Genomic DNA, 15,650 nt, shown 5'->3' on the forward strand with positions numbered 1-15,650 from the left:
AATAAGTTAAAAAATGCAATAAAATAAGTGAAATTATTTAAATTTATGTTCTATTTCTAATTGTTTTTTTAAAAAAAAGTAGTAAAAACTCTCTTTAGCCTGTAAAGAACTCCAAGAGCATCGCTGCTACGCAGGCATCACCAGTCCTTTTTATCGTTAATGATTTTGAGATTTAACGTATCTGTAAAGTATGCTTAAATTATCGAACGCGTTTTTCTTAAAATTACCTCACTATTTCATTTTATTATTAAGTTTCATTCCAAAATAAATTTTTCAATTCATGCCCTATCCTTTTTTGGTGAAAGAAATAATGAAATAAATAAATAATAATAATTAACACCTTTTAGTTAACAACACTACATGTAGATGGCAGAACTATATATTTTGCTTCTTTTATTTTCTTCCCCTTCTTTTTTTTCACATGAGCATTTTTTTATTATTAATTTTTGTACTTTTGACTAAAATATAGAGCATAATAAGAAACTTTTTAGCAAATTTAAAAATTTTCAGTGATAATTAAACTTATGTTTCAAATTGTACAAACTTTGGAAGCAAAATATATACTTGCCGATTTCTCTCATTTAAATGAAAGATTAGTTTTTAATATATAGGATTCTCGTCAGTCTTACAATTCTCTATATTAATTTTGGTTTAAAAAATTTAGTTTACAATGATTTTGACTACCGTCATATATGTAATCAATCGAATAAATATAAGACCTGCTACTCAAAATATAAAGTTTTCAAGTGCTGGCAAAATGAAACAAACTGAAATTATTTTAATTGTTATTCCGCTACCATCATAAGTTTTAAACAGTGCCATAACTTCTGCATTTGCGTCTATGCATGTATCTTATATTGCAGCGTGAAAGAAAATTATACTTAAATTAAAGCAGCTCTTACTGCTTGTCGATTACAAATTTTTGTGACATATTCCGGGTGAGAACTGTTGCCTAAAAACAACTCATAATTTTGCTGATAGTTTGAAAACAGTCAAAATGTCTACATATTATTTTCTAGTATTGAAATCAGTCGGTACAAAAAATCCTTTGCTTTACTGACGATAGAGACTTGACCTTATTTGACTATTTTAGTTCAAAAAAAAAAAAAAAGAACGTTTAACAGATGGCGCAAAAGCAACAAAACCAAGACAACTCTCTAAGCTCTAACCAAACATTTTGCAAAAGAGGGTGCGATTTAATTTACTTTAGAATGACAATCAGGAATTTTTATTGAAGTACTTCTTTAGAATAGTCACCCATTTGGTAAAAACGGCTTTTGAAAATGTAGATGCAATTTACGCATTTTTCTCTTCAATCAGGGATTCAACCTAGGCAGGAACATACTCTTGTAGTGCGATTCTCATTGATAGTAGTTGGTTAATTGGATTAAAAAAATTTGTTTAATAACTAATGATAATGAAAAATTTTATTTTAGGTATTATCATTACACGTTTATCTATTAAATTTTACCTTATCTATATTACAATAATTTATTAATCGTTCAAAAGCAGGGTACAATAATTTAAAAACAATTAAAAATAACAAAGAAAAATAAATGTTAAGAACAAAAATAATAAAAATAATAATATAAAATTTTCAAAAACCTTAATATATATACATAAATTAAGTATAATAAATAAATGAAGATATATTATAAATTATATAAATTAAGTTATATAATACAGTATAAATTAAAATAAAAAATTAGTATATATTATAATAATAAATTAATATTCATTACAAATATCATGATATTTGTAACTATAGACTTATTTTTTTTAAAAAAAAAATCCTAGTTAATATTGTTTTTTTATCATAAAAGCAATTTCATTACCATTCGGGCCGCTACGCCATCACTGTATCTACTTAAATGAATATGGTAACAGTTTATAATTTCCAATTTCCTTTTTTCCTCAGGAGAGGATAACTAGCGCATTGAATAATTATTTTCTAGGGGTGGAAGACATTCACCAAATTAGTCCTAATAACTTATTTTCCAATCAAGTACTTTCCGCGTTATAAATTCAAAGAAAACATGATTAAAAATTTAAAGGAATAAATGTTTATCTTAGAAATTTAAAAAGCAAGGGCAAAAATGTTAGAAAAATATTATTATTTAAGGATTTATTTAGTTATTTAAAGGATTTTCATAATTAGCTACATTTATTTAAATTAAATAGCTTAATAAATTAGTCACAAATCTCATTAGAAATATAAAACAAATCCAAATATATACTTATATATACATTTTTGAAGCATATACATAATCGCGCTAATTCAAATGCCATAGCTGAACACATATTTTACGAATATTTTACAAAATTTATTTGATATTTTACAGTGAAAAGCAAACTTTTGTTACATTTTGTGTTAAAAAATTATTTTTTTTGTGTTAAAATAGCATAAACTTTTGGAAAGAGACATTAAAAAAAGATAATTTTCTTTATAAATAAGATAAATTTACTATAAATAACTATAAGATAAATTTTTTATAAATAAGATAAGATATTATTTTCAATTCCATATTTGAATTTATTGAAAATCAAATATGGAATTGAAAATAATAAAAAATAGTCAAGGACTACGCCCTCAGCTCACTTTGCTTACATTTACCCATGATTGCTTCGTGCGAGTGTTCTAATTTTTTAAGATAAAGCGATCAAAGTTAAATTAAAAGTTAGTCATCTAAAAAATTCTGAAATATTGTATTTTTGTAACGCAGATTTGATACGTTATTATAAATATTTAAGTTGACTGCGCAGATTTGTGAATAATGCTCATTGTAACTTATTAAAAATTACTATTTAATAATTCTAAATTGATTAAAAACTTACATGCAGTTTTGAAAATGCTTATTCTAAAATGTTGTGTAAGAGCATCATAGTATTACGTTTTAAAAGACCAGGCTTAGTTTTAAGCCTTTAATTTAGAGTTATTATCAAAATCAAAAAAGTAAAAATTGCAGAGAATATTACAAAGAAAGAATGATATATAAAGAATAAAGGAATATTTTGCTGGTAGATACCGTTAAATAAGGCATAGAGAATTATTTTACGCATAAAAAATACTTCTCTAACATTTACTAATTTAATGCTGATGATAACAAAAGAGATTTACCGTTTCTCTTTTAACTAACTAAGATCATCGCGTGATTTTTTTACCCAAGGAAGATGCATCAACAATAATGTGAATTATTTTTCACCATTATGTTAGATAAGAAATGTATATTTTTACTTCAATAGATAATCTTTTTACAAGATTAACGTTTCGCGTCATTTGTTCTGATAATTAATGAAAACTGTCCTTTGATTTAGTGTTTTCAAAGGGGAAAGTATCAATATTAGACTTAATAGTATTGAGATTTAGTTGTAAGATTTATTTTCAAATTTAACCCCTCTCCGAAACATCACGAAAAAACACCTACATTCAAACTCCTGCGAGGTGTTCTTTTGTGACTCTCCAGGTGTGCGGTTGTTGGGGTTCGTTGGGGAGGGGAGGAACACAGGATTGACAGTTAACATCAATTAGTTTACTCCCTATTCATTGTCGAAAAGTCTTCTATCAAGATAGCTATTCTTAACTCTGAAGTTCGCAGATAGAGCTCTTAGAGAAAGCATCAAATGCCACCTCTTCTCAAACTTAATTGAAAAACTCTGTTTTAGATCAACGTATCCTGTGCTATAATAAAATGCTAAACGCTCTTTTTTTTCGTATAAAAATGATTTTCAAAATTGGTGTTAAACTAGTTATTAAATCAATGCGAATTTATAATTATTTCAAATTAGGATTAAAAATAAAACACCATGCTTTTTTGTAGAATTACTATACTTCATTTGCTTTTTTTCATGGCCGCACCGGTTTCTCTTGTGCATGTGTTTCAGCTTATATTTTTTGAATAATTATAGACTACCTATTATTTTATTTTGTTTAAGCATTTTTCTTCCCATAAACCCGATTAATTTCGAATCAAAATTATTCTTTTAAACATCATGTCACAATAACATATATATATTAGAGGCAATTTGACTTTTGACTCTTTAAAAAGGAGCTAAATATAAGATTGGAAGTTTTTCTTTTAAATTTTGTTCGTTAGGTACTTTAACTAACGTCTTGTGTCCTATTTCTTTTTTGCCCTCTAAAACATATAATTAACTATTGACTCCAATAAAATAAAATATAAATAAAATATTTATATATAAACATGTCTGTCTGCATTAAAACAATCATGTCAAGTATAATATGATAATTTTTATGCTAATTATCATCGAAGTAAACATTTTGCTTAAAATTTTATTGCAAAAAATGGTAAACATTTCAAATAATTAAGCAATAATTATTCAACGTCTGAACCTCAAAGATGTTCTATTTCTAATATCAATTACAACGTTTTTTCGCAGCGCATAATTAATTTCCTTTTGGAAAACTCAATGGCTCTCGCCTGTTCGATTTCGATTAAGAAACATACGCTCTTTGAGGTTAAAAATACTGTTTGAAATTTCTTTAAACCGTGATAAGGGGCCAAATTAAGCCATACCATAGTAGAAATTTTGAATTGCTCGATGCTATGGTTAGAAGTGAATATAAAATGTGGATAACTTGATGTCTCATTGCGGTTGCATACCATAGTAGAAATTTTGAATTGCTCGATGCTATGGTTAGAAGTGAATATAAAATGTGGATAACTTGATGTCTCATTGCGGTTGCAGCAGATTCACATTTTATTACATGGCAATTTTAAAATTTCGTCTTCTACTGATGTTTCTGACATCATATGCATATCTTGTTTTTTTTATTTTAGAAAATAAAAAATGTTTTTACTTCATTCATTGTTTAAATTTTTTCTGATATATTTTATTCATTTTGTGAAAAATTTTATCATTATTTTTAAGATTTTAGTTATTTCACTGTTATTAAGCTTGCAACATATTAATTTTATCCATTAAAATTATTCTCGGTAATATAGGACATTTTATATCATTAGATAAAATTTTAGTTTTAAGAAAACTAAAGTCAAAAGGTTTTACCTAAAAGATTTTTAAATTTCACGGGATTGATGGTTATATAACTGCCACGCTCCCTACTCCGATGTGCTGTTTACTTTAATATTTTTGTTTTCTATTTTTCAGACAATTGAGAGTAAAAAAAAAAAAATTTAATTTAGTAAAAATCATCCAATATATAAAAATTGGTATCTTTAATATCTTAATCAAGTAAAAAATAATATCTTTAAAATATGAATTAATTTCTTTATCGTTTATATGCTTTTTCTAAAAACAACATTTAAAAACAACTGAATTTGTTTCGTTTTATTTTATCTAAACTTTTGCTTTCGCGACAATAAATATTTCGTAGCACCTATTCGATTTTTACATACATTCTAACGTAAAAAATAGATAAAAAAGTGAATAAAAGCAGATTAATTAATAACATTTGAAAAAAAATACGGCACTAACTATTTATTTTTTTAAAAAATTATTTTATTAAAATTATCTAAGACAAATGTTTCAAAAAATAGATGTAGAAAGAAGGCATACAGTTTTTTTTTTTTTTTTTTTTTTTTTTTTTTTTTTTTTTTTTTTTCCGGGAGGAGGCAGGTAAACCTCATTCACCTTACAATAGGGAAAGAATTTCCGGCATCTGTTTCGAATGAAACTGGTTTGAACCAAATTTCTTTTAGTTTTCATACAAAGCGAATTGACTGAGAACTGTAAGACGAATATATATCTGCTGCGTAACTGAGAAAATAATGATATACAAAACAAACCACTTCCATTATATAGTAAAAGCTACAATTTATTTTCTATTGACCATCCTGGCTGTAAAGGATTGCAACCAGCTAAACGCATTTTCTGAAACATAGCTGCTGGGCTTCATCTAACCATGAACTAACGACATTCTTAAATTTATTGTTAGAACTTTAGTGCGGCAGAAGAAACAAATTTCGATTTGTTGGCAAAATGGGTTAAGGAAAAAAAAAGAGAATGAATAAACACTTAAGCAAATTTATATACTTTCAAATCAAGAAAAAAAATCTTATTTTACTGAAAAAATGAAATGAGAGAATTTTAACAGTTTTATAATTCTTCTAATAAAAATGTCAAAAAATTACTTGAAAATATTACACTTATAAGGCTAAAAGTAAATTATAATTGATAATTATGTACATTTTAACTAAAATGGCAGTATTCTATTTTTAAAAAATGATTTCTTTAAACTAAAAAGAAAGAAAGAAAATACTAAATCTATCAAGCTTATTTTTAAATCATAAACTAACCATATATCGCTTACAATTCTCTCCTCGAATAATGATAAATTAAATCCCTCAAGTAAAATATGAGAACTTATGGCCAGGTGATGCAGAAATAGTTTTTGTTATAATTTCATATTAAGTTTAGGAAGGCGATGGCGCTATCCGAAGGCCGCGGAGTGCCCTTGTTGACATAAAAGGAGAGCACTTTATGTGAAGGCTGAGTTTTTAAAGATATAAAATGCAGGTCTTGATAATATTCAGTTTTATTAATAATTTATTGAAAAAGATAAGATGTAGTGCAATGAAACGCTCTAAAAAACGAATCAAATTTAATACTTTTGAGCGATGATTCTATTTTTTAATGATTATATTTTTATTCTAAGAAGCTCACTTAAGAATATGCATATATTTCATACAGACTATTGATTTTTATGCAAAATTAAATACAAAAGTGATTCCTCGGAATAAAAAAATATTTTTTAAAATAATGTTGTCAGAACGGTAGAAATAATTTGGAATATGTGACCTTCATAGATCAGTGAAGAGAAAGGTTGAAACTTTTCATCCCTTAATGTTATTTTCACATATGCCTATTTATTACTCTTTCTGAATCTAATTGTGGGAATCAAAAAATGTTATTACTCAAATACTAAACTCTCTTACACTAAGACAATTTGCCCCAGTAATCATTTTGATATTGTATTACTTTATCATTAATTAAGATTAGAAATTGCTTTAATCTTCGAAAAATTACTCAATGAAAAACGGGGGATTGATCGTATTAAATTAGCATGCCTTAACTTTTTTAAGAATGAAGACATGATTTATTTGCTTATTTTTTATTGTTTATCATTTGTATTGATTTGCATCATTTGTATTAATTAATTACCGTCATTCGGGGCTACTTTGTGCAGGATTTCGCAGTTTTTGAACTTTGACATGTAAAAAAACTATGTTAATTCAAACTTTAGTAAAATTTATCGATATTATATTCATAACTGGACTCAGACGAGTGAATTTGATAAATATTGGCATTATTTGTATGTAATATTTACGAGTAATAAGTCAAAACATACCTTGCACAAAGTAGCCCCCAAATGGGGCTACTTTGTGCAGCGATAGGAATTCAGTTTAATAATCATGTTTTTAGTAAAATATTGATATAAAATTGTTAAAAAAGTTCATTGTTGACATTTTTAAAGACAAAAACATCAAGATATGTAAAGATATTAGTTTGAAAATAATTTTCAGCGTTAAGAAGCCATTTTTCTGAAGATTTTTTTTCTTAAAAATAATGTTTATTTCAAAACATTTGAGTTTAAACAAAAGCAAACTATATACATTTTTAAACATTGAAATGGATGAAATTTTAAAAATAATAATTATTACATATTCATTAACATTTATAATATTGTTAAATTTGAACATAACATCCTTGAATGAACATGACAGAACTTGCTCTTCAGTTTCTGTCAAAATTACCCGATGTCCTATAAAATATATTTTTATGTGTTAAATCGTTTGATTAAGTCATTAGAAAAATCTTTGTAGAAGAAAAATAATAGTTTACCAGGAAGTTTAACGTGTTTCTTGTGAATTTTTTTAGAGATAGTATTTCTGTGGATTTCGTACTTCCTAGAAGCTTCTGCAATCGACATACCACCAACAACTGCTTGCAAACATTGTTGCAGCTTTTCTAAAGTGTAATCACGGTAGTTTCTCGTTCCAGGTATTTTTTTATAACGTCTGACCATTTTTCTGTCGAAAAAAAAAACGAATGAAACTTTGCACAAAGTAGCCCCAAAATGCATTTTATTTCATTTTCCATTTATTTGTTATTAATTTTCAATTTTTTTTAACGCTAACATGATATAATTGCTTATTAATATATAAATAAAAAATTTTGCCATTACGACAATTTTTTTATCAACGTCTTTGCATTTCACAGCTAAAGTTTCCACGCACACTTTTCGACATTCGACGTCTTCGGAAAGTTGTTGGCATTGGATGAACGAAACACACTCTGAGATTGTTTTAAAATTCGAATAAATGTTTGCAGTAATAAAAGAGACTTTTATCTTCAAATTCCACACATTTTTAAAGTGAAATAAACATAATACTCAAAAGCAGCACTTGAAAAATGCCAAATTCGAATTTGCACAAAGTAGCCCCCGCTACACAAAGTAGCCCCGAATGACGGTATTGTAGAAGCTTTTTAAAATTAAGAAACAAGACACTAAACCATACTTTAAAGTATAAATAATACAATAATACAACGGCTGGCGCCTTAACAGAAGAAACGTCCGTGCCACAAAACGGTGCTAATCTATTTTAGAGTAAACTAAGTTTTCAAAATTTGTGTCCGTCTTTGTAAATATGCGCTATCAAGTTTGTCTTTTTTTTTAAAAAAAAAAAAGGGGGGGGGGCCGATATGACCGTATTGTCAGAAATTTTTGAAGCAATAAATGCGATATTTTAGAAACCGTAATATGTCTCTTCAAATGAAAATTATAATAATAATCATGAGTGTAGTGGAGGGGGTATGTGGGCTAATTTTCCCCCCAACTCCCATTTATCCTAGTTTGCAGTTTTTTATTAATTGTTAGCATTAATTCTTTGCGAAACACTTATTATGTATTGTAATTTCTTTTCGTTCTGTTAAATTTTGTTAAAAAATAAAATAACAAATAAAAGTTCTATGAAGAATGAGTACCAAGAAAAAAAGTTCTCATTAACTCTAAACTCTGATCCCTTACTCCCCTCTACAAAACCATTCTAAACGTTTGATAACAGCACGTCTTATAAAATGTATAACGTTACTATGAGGAGCATCGTTTTCGAATGTAATTTAAAATCAGTTAGTCGTTGCATATGACTAGGTCAGACCGAAAAACTACTCCATGATTTAGATAATAGATATAATTCTTAGCTAGAAAAAAGTTTGTTCTAACTGTCTTTAAATGATTAAAATGTTACAAAACATTAACAATTTTGCAGCTGTACTGAAAGTTGTTAATATGGCAAGGATATGTAGCTTGAGAAGGAAGTTTTTTTTCTTCACTTACTTCAGTAGATATATAATGGCAGCGGTATCCTGAAAAATTTGCATTTCAATATATTGGGATTAAGACATTTGTCATGACGTTTTATTTCTTTATTTATTTATTGTTTCTTTATCTATTTTTTGTTCGACTGTTAATGGTGAGCGAATGACGTATTTTTGACAAGGTAATTTTGGTTGATTGGATTGAATTAAATAGTGTTTAAGAACAGAAAAAAAAAGAAAAAAAAAGAATGACATATAGCGCTAAATAATAAGCATATCTTTAAAAAAATATTTTAAAATTAAATGAGGTTAATTCTTAATTTTTTTATCAAGTGATATATTTTGCATTACGAAATTTGCATACACTTGTGAATATTATATCAGTAATGCTTTAAGAAAAGAAAGAAAAAAACTAGTGCTGTAACAGAAAATTTAGGATGAATGCATTTTCCTCTTGATGCTCCTTTAATCAAGCAAAAAAAAAATTTATAATAATAAAAATTTTTAAAACAATTTGTAAACGATGCACAGACTCTTCCTTTCAAATAGCCAGATGTGCTAGCAACAAGGTTCTATTGCTGATTCTCAGAAAAGGATTCTACCTTATTTGAAGACAAGGGGGATCCTTTGCCCAAGGGGGGAATACTGGATACAAGGATGTAGACGTAGATGTCTTGCCAAAGGGCACAGAAACATTTCTGAAGGTCACGGCTAAAAGAGAGCTGCGTATTACACATGCTTTAAAAAGGAATGATATCAAAAACAATTATTATTATTATTATTACTATTGCTATGCATCACATAAATTTTTAATCACCAAAAAAATATAAAAGTTAGTTACGATTTCGAGCCATTTTTTTTTTACATATAACCACTTCAAGAAATAACTTTTATTTTATTCAAAAAATTGGATAAAGAATTCCTCCATTTTCTATTTACTATTTTTAAAAATTTTTTTGCACACAACTATTTAAAGAAATTACTTTTATTTTATTCGGAAGATGAGATAGATAATTTCTTTATTTTCTGTTCAATATTTTCTAAAATAATTTTATTTTACAAACTTTTTATCTTGAACTCCGGCATTTGTTATCAATATTGCTCAATAAACACATAATTAGGTGAGAATTACTAATTAGTAATTAAAAAGGTAACGGAAGCAAAAGCTCGGAAAAAAAGTTACATGAAAGAAAAAAACTTTATTATTGGACGCCGAGGCCACTATCACTCACCGAACCTCGGTACTATTTTCAACCTCACAACAGTTCTTATGAGATCGTTTAATGATGTGAGCTGGCTCCGATCTCACAGTTTGCCTTAATTTTATTAAATACCCCACTTTTACGCTTAAGAATATTTTATGCTTTATTTTAAACATATTAAAAGGTACACAACCCTGTTCAAATCGCTATCACTCACCAATCTCAGAAATTCTTCTTGCAGTGAATTTCAGACTAATTCGCTGACTCATTTAATTTACCTTACCTACAGTGAGATTAGTTGGCGATAAAGTGGTCAAAGAATGAACAATAATCAAAATATTGGTGTGGAATGATATTTCTTCCTTCCGTCCTAAAACCTGTAAATTTCCTTAAAAATTTAGCTCCGTAAATCTGAATGTAACAGTTGTCTAAAGACAGCATACGAAAATTCTTTGAAGATGGAGGGACTTTCTTCTTTTGATATTTTAATTTTCAGGAAATTTTGAATTTTATTTTTCTGGAAACCGAGGGAGGTTTTCGTGGTTTTCCTCTCCATGCATATTCGGGTTAGTTCCATCAAAAACTTGATAACAGGAGATCAAATGGTTAATCTTTAAATATAGCTATGAATATAGTCATTTTAATCATAGACCTTTTATCTTTACTAAAAAAAAAATTCTTAAATATCAAGGAAAAAATAGCTACCATACTTCTATCTCCCGCGATAGGTAGAACTACCAGGACTGTGTCTCAATATACATTTAAAGTTGACACTTAAAATTTTTTAAAAATTTCTTTCTTAGTATAGTGAAAAGTTCTCTTACGAATTAGTATTTTGAGTTATATATGTGTCAATATTTATTCCCTAACATGGCTTGGATAATAAATAATTTAAAATAAATGTGTACTTAACAAGATACCAAGATTATCCACTCTAGCCCTGAGTAGTAGAGCTAGTGTGTGCGAAAACAACATTTAAAAAAAAAAATTGGAAAAAAAAAACTCCTTTTTATGTTCAGATATTTACCAGAATTTAGTAATGCGTTCAAGTCATTGTTAAGAAAATGCCTCATGAGTTAAAAATTTTATTTAATAAGCGCTTTTGACAAATTTGCATTAAATGTCTATACTAGCTCCCTTTCATCTAACGTAATTAATTTATTCAGAAATTATTTTATATTTTCTCTGTTTAAAATCTCTTATAAATAACGAATGGTTTTTCAATTATTAAAATAATTATTAAATCAATTCTTTTAGTATGAGCGGGAAAAATATTTTTTTTGGATGGGTGATTGAATTTCTACATGCTGGACATTTGGACATTACAATCTCACCGTGAACTTGTTATGCACCTTAAACTTTTCTTTTATATAAATATGAATAAACCAATTACTCTTCTTTGATGCCGAAAATAATTCTTATATTTAATTATTTTCGAAAATAAATAGTACATTAGAAATTTATTCTAATGGATTTACTAATTACATATCAAAAGGAAAATATTTAAAAACAAATTTAAATTATGAGTTTAATGCTGGAAGGAATGTGAAAAAAAGTTCAAAATTAAAAAAAATACTCCTTGGAAGGAGACCCCTCCTCCTAAACGGGGTTTTTAAAATATACCCAATAGGAAGACATTCAAATGTGTGGTCCATTTGCGAACTGGCGTTGTTCAGTCTCGGCTGTACAAAGGGCTAATGTATTTTGGAAGAAAAGGTGAGATGCCCTGAAAAATTCTCGTCAAGGAACTTCATGGAAGAACGTTTATTTCGGGTAAGTAATTTCAAATGCTTCTGAATTAAAAATTGTTCGAAATGTTAAAATTTCTAAAATGTATGCTATTTAAAAAAAAAAATTTCCTTACTATTTTACTTAAAAGTTTTATAATTGTTTTGCATGCTCATGCAAAAGCTGCACTACAATGTTAGAACGTTTTAAAATATGCTATGAGTTTAATTCTGATTGAGAAATATTGTATACTTTTAATGTTAGAAGATATACTGTCATTTAATTAAAAGGAATTTCAATTAATTACATCAATCATTTCCAAAACATTGTTGAAATTAAGCGCTTGATTTCTTAATTGATTAATTAACTTTTATTTTATTTTATCCTCTCAAAATTGTATTGATAAACCGTTTTAAAAAAGATAACTATGAATAAGATAAGACAAACCATTCTTTTAAGAAAAAATGATTGTCATTCAAATTTGAAACTAAGAGAAAAAAAGCCTTGCATTTTGAATTAAGACTTATCTTCCTTTTATTGGATCATTTTTGTTTACTTTACTTAAAAATGATATTGGTTCGCCATTCTACTATCTAAACTTGAAATAATAAATTTGGTAATTAAAACTAAGATTTTTCCCTTTCAAAGCAATTACATTATTTTTGAAAGAAAATTAGATTGTTATTGCTGCAAAGCCATAAGACTGTAACGTTTGTAAATGTTTATAATGTACTATGTATATAAAAATGGACAATACTGAAATACAATGTCTTAAATTTTCTTAAAATTAATTTAACATTCACTATATGTTACGGTGCTAGGATAATATTGATGATTGTATTTATCATAAACAATTGTTTTTAAAAGGAAAATGCTCAGTTTGAAGCACAAATTTAATTCTTCATGTTTGAAATGATGTATTCTTGGCTAAAGAATACCTATCTATCCTTGCTTGCCATGGATGTATTAATATAATTTCATGAATCTAATTTTTTTTAAAAGAAAATGTTTATTTTAAGTGCCCATATTCACTTTTTTCCTATTTAAAATGGTTTATCATTAAAATTTAATCAATCTGATTATTGGTTTAATTATCCAAATTTGTTTTAATATTAATAATGATGTACTACATATTATTAAAATATACAAAATTTAGGAAACAAAATTCTATTCTGAAAATTAAAGACAATACCTAAATCTAAGTAAATTATTTTATTTATTAAAATTGTTACTGGTTTATTTAAAATTTAAGGGCCTGTCAAATAATAACTCAAAGTATTATGGGTAATAATCTTATGACATTGCATCTTTCAATAATGTAACTGTTTTGAAAAGGAAAAGACTTTTAACTGGACAAACATATTTTTTCATGTTTAAAACAGCTTACCATTACAGTATACAATTGTATAATAAAAATTGTAGAGTAAATAAAAATATTAAAGAAAAAAAGTCTCAATACTAAGTACAAATTAAGTAAAAATGAGTTTAAAGAGAAAAAAAAACTTTAATATGTAATGGTACTATAATATTATCTTATAATAATAACTTTTCAGCAACCTATTTGTTTTCAATAGGAAAAGACTTAGTTTAAATGTCACAATGTAATTTTGTAATAGCAAAAAAATGAAGCTTTCTAATCAGCATTGCAATTTTTAAAAGGTAAATAAATACAATTAATCAAATATTAGGAGATTATAAGGCTTATTCAAAATGCAATGCTTTATTTAAATAAGGTGTGGATATGACATTCATTTATATTTTAAAAAATGTTTTACCTTACCTTATTATGTTTGACCTTACTTAACCTTATGAAGTTTTATTTTGTGGTTAACTATTTAAAATAATTTATCTATTGAATTTTTAGAAGGTAAAATATTTTTTTGAACACAGTTTTTTTTAAAAAAATTTTACGCTTAATATACAATACTTATTGAGTAATAGATGAACTCTATGCATTAAAAATATAAAGTTACCCTCATATTCTTGTTCATAAGAATTATTCTACCTATTTTTTGAAAATAATTAACACTACATTGCCCCAGGAAGTCATTTTTACTGCTTTTAATTTCAATTATAAAAACAATGATTTATATAATGACACAATTTCTTAGAATTTTGTGCAACATGTAATTTTTTTATTGTTAATATACTAATAACTTGTTATATAATTGTAAATAATATAAAAAATATTAAAAATTAATTTTAAATAAATTTCTTTATTTATTCTTTTACCATCCAGTCATTTTGACTGATTTTGGGCAATATAGGTATATACTAAGTTTCAGTCTTTCTAGTGTTAAATATGATAGCATGTATGAAAATAGATAAAAAAGAATAATAGTAAGTAAATATATATACTTATACACTAAATAGTACACTTATTGAAAGCTAAAATTGAGTTGCCGTATCCCATCTTTGTTCTTACGGCTTAGCATTAGTCTTTGATTATACAGTGAAACCTCTCGGGAGTGAACAATCTCCGTAAAATGGTTATTAATGGAAATTGGTCGTTCTTGAGCTTACCTCTATTGACTATGATTGAGTAAATGTTATGGAAGGTGGATGATTTTCTGCAAGAGATTTTAATTCTTAGATTTTAAATATGAGAAGAGGTTTGTTTGTTTGAGATTCTTAGTTTTTTAGAAAATATTTTTTTTTCTTAAATTTAAGTCTTAGCTCTTAAAATAAATAAATGATAGCATTGTCTTTAGAGCACAATGACTGCACCATGAGGATATCTCTTGTAGAGATCGGAAAAAAGAGCGCTCTAAATAAGAGCCACTTACAAATAATATTAATACATTTAAATCTACTTATTTGTTTCGTTAAGATTTCTTCTGTTGATAGTTTTTTCGTTTTCCCCTCTTTGACCTTATTACAGTGGTTTGGGGTAGGTTTTGATGGTCTCGTTTAAAGGTTTTCTTTATTGTAAAGTCTATAGAAAAAATTCCGTGCTTTCAAAAGTGGTCGTAAATAAAAGAGGTCGCTACACAGAGTTGGTCTTTCTCGGTGGTTTCGCTGTATTTAAAAAATTAATTATTTAGTTAAATTTATTTAATTTACCCTTCGAATATTAGATTTTTTGCTACATTTATTAATGTAACTTATTTAATAGATAAGATGTAAACTTGAATTTCTTTTATATCCATTTGTAGGTATATTGAGGGCAATCAGTATGGAATTTTTAAACACCGTGTAAGTAACTGATTATAATATTCGGTACAACTTTTTCTTATCTTTATTTTTCTGTCTTTATTTATTTTAACTTTTACCAATATTTATCTTAACTTTTATCAACTTTACCTTTCAAAATTAAAGTTAACGATTTCATATATAAGGTGTATAATTAATCGCATGATTACTTTTGGACGCGTGACTTGTTTTAGTAAATGTTAAGAAAATGTAGTTTTGTATACGTTGTTT

The 15,650-nt window shown here is 26.6% G+C and overlaps 1 long non-coding RNA gene across 2 annotated transcripts in view; it reads left to right on the top strand.

Moving 5' to 3' along the window:
- Positions 1–15,650, top strand: part of LOC147816295 (uncharacterized) — a 31,382-nt gene that overhangs the window by 9,885 nt on the left and 5,847 nt on the right. Inside the window, exons 1-2 of one of the 2 annotated variants that reach the window (XR_015432687.1) lie at positions 12,123–12,272; positions 15,383–15,422. The exons of the other annotated variant lie outside the window; for it this stretch is intronic. This is a non-coding gene — a long non-coding RNA (uncharacterized LOC147816295). Of the gene's footprint in view, positions 1–12,122; positions 12,273–15,382; positions 15,423–15,650 lie in introns of those variants that run through there. 2 annotated transcript variants of the gene reach the window in all.

This window comes from Parasteatoda tepidariorum, chromosome 1 (assembly GCF_982258835.1).
Source record: "Parasteatoda tepidariorum strain Cologne lab strain chromosome 1, Ptep-v5.0, whole genome shotgun sequence".
Classification (NCBI taxonomy): Eukaryota; Metazoa; Arthropoda; class Arachnida; order Araneae; family Theridiidae; genus Parasteatoda; species Parasteatoda tepidariorum.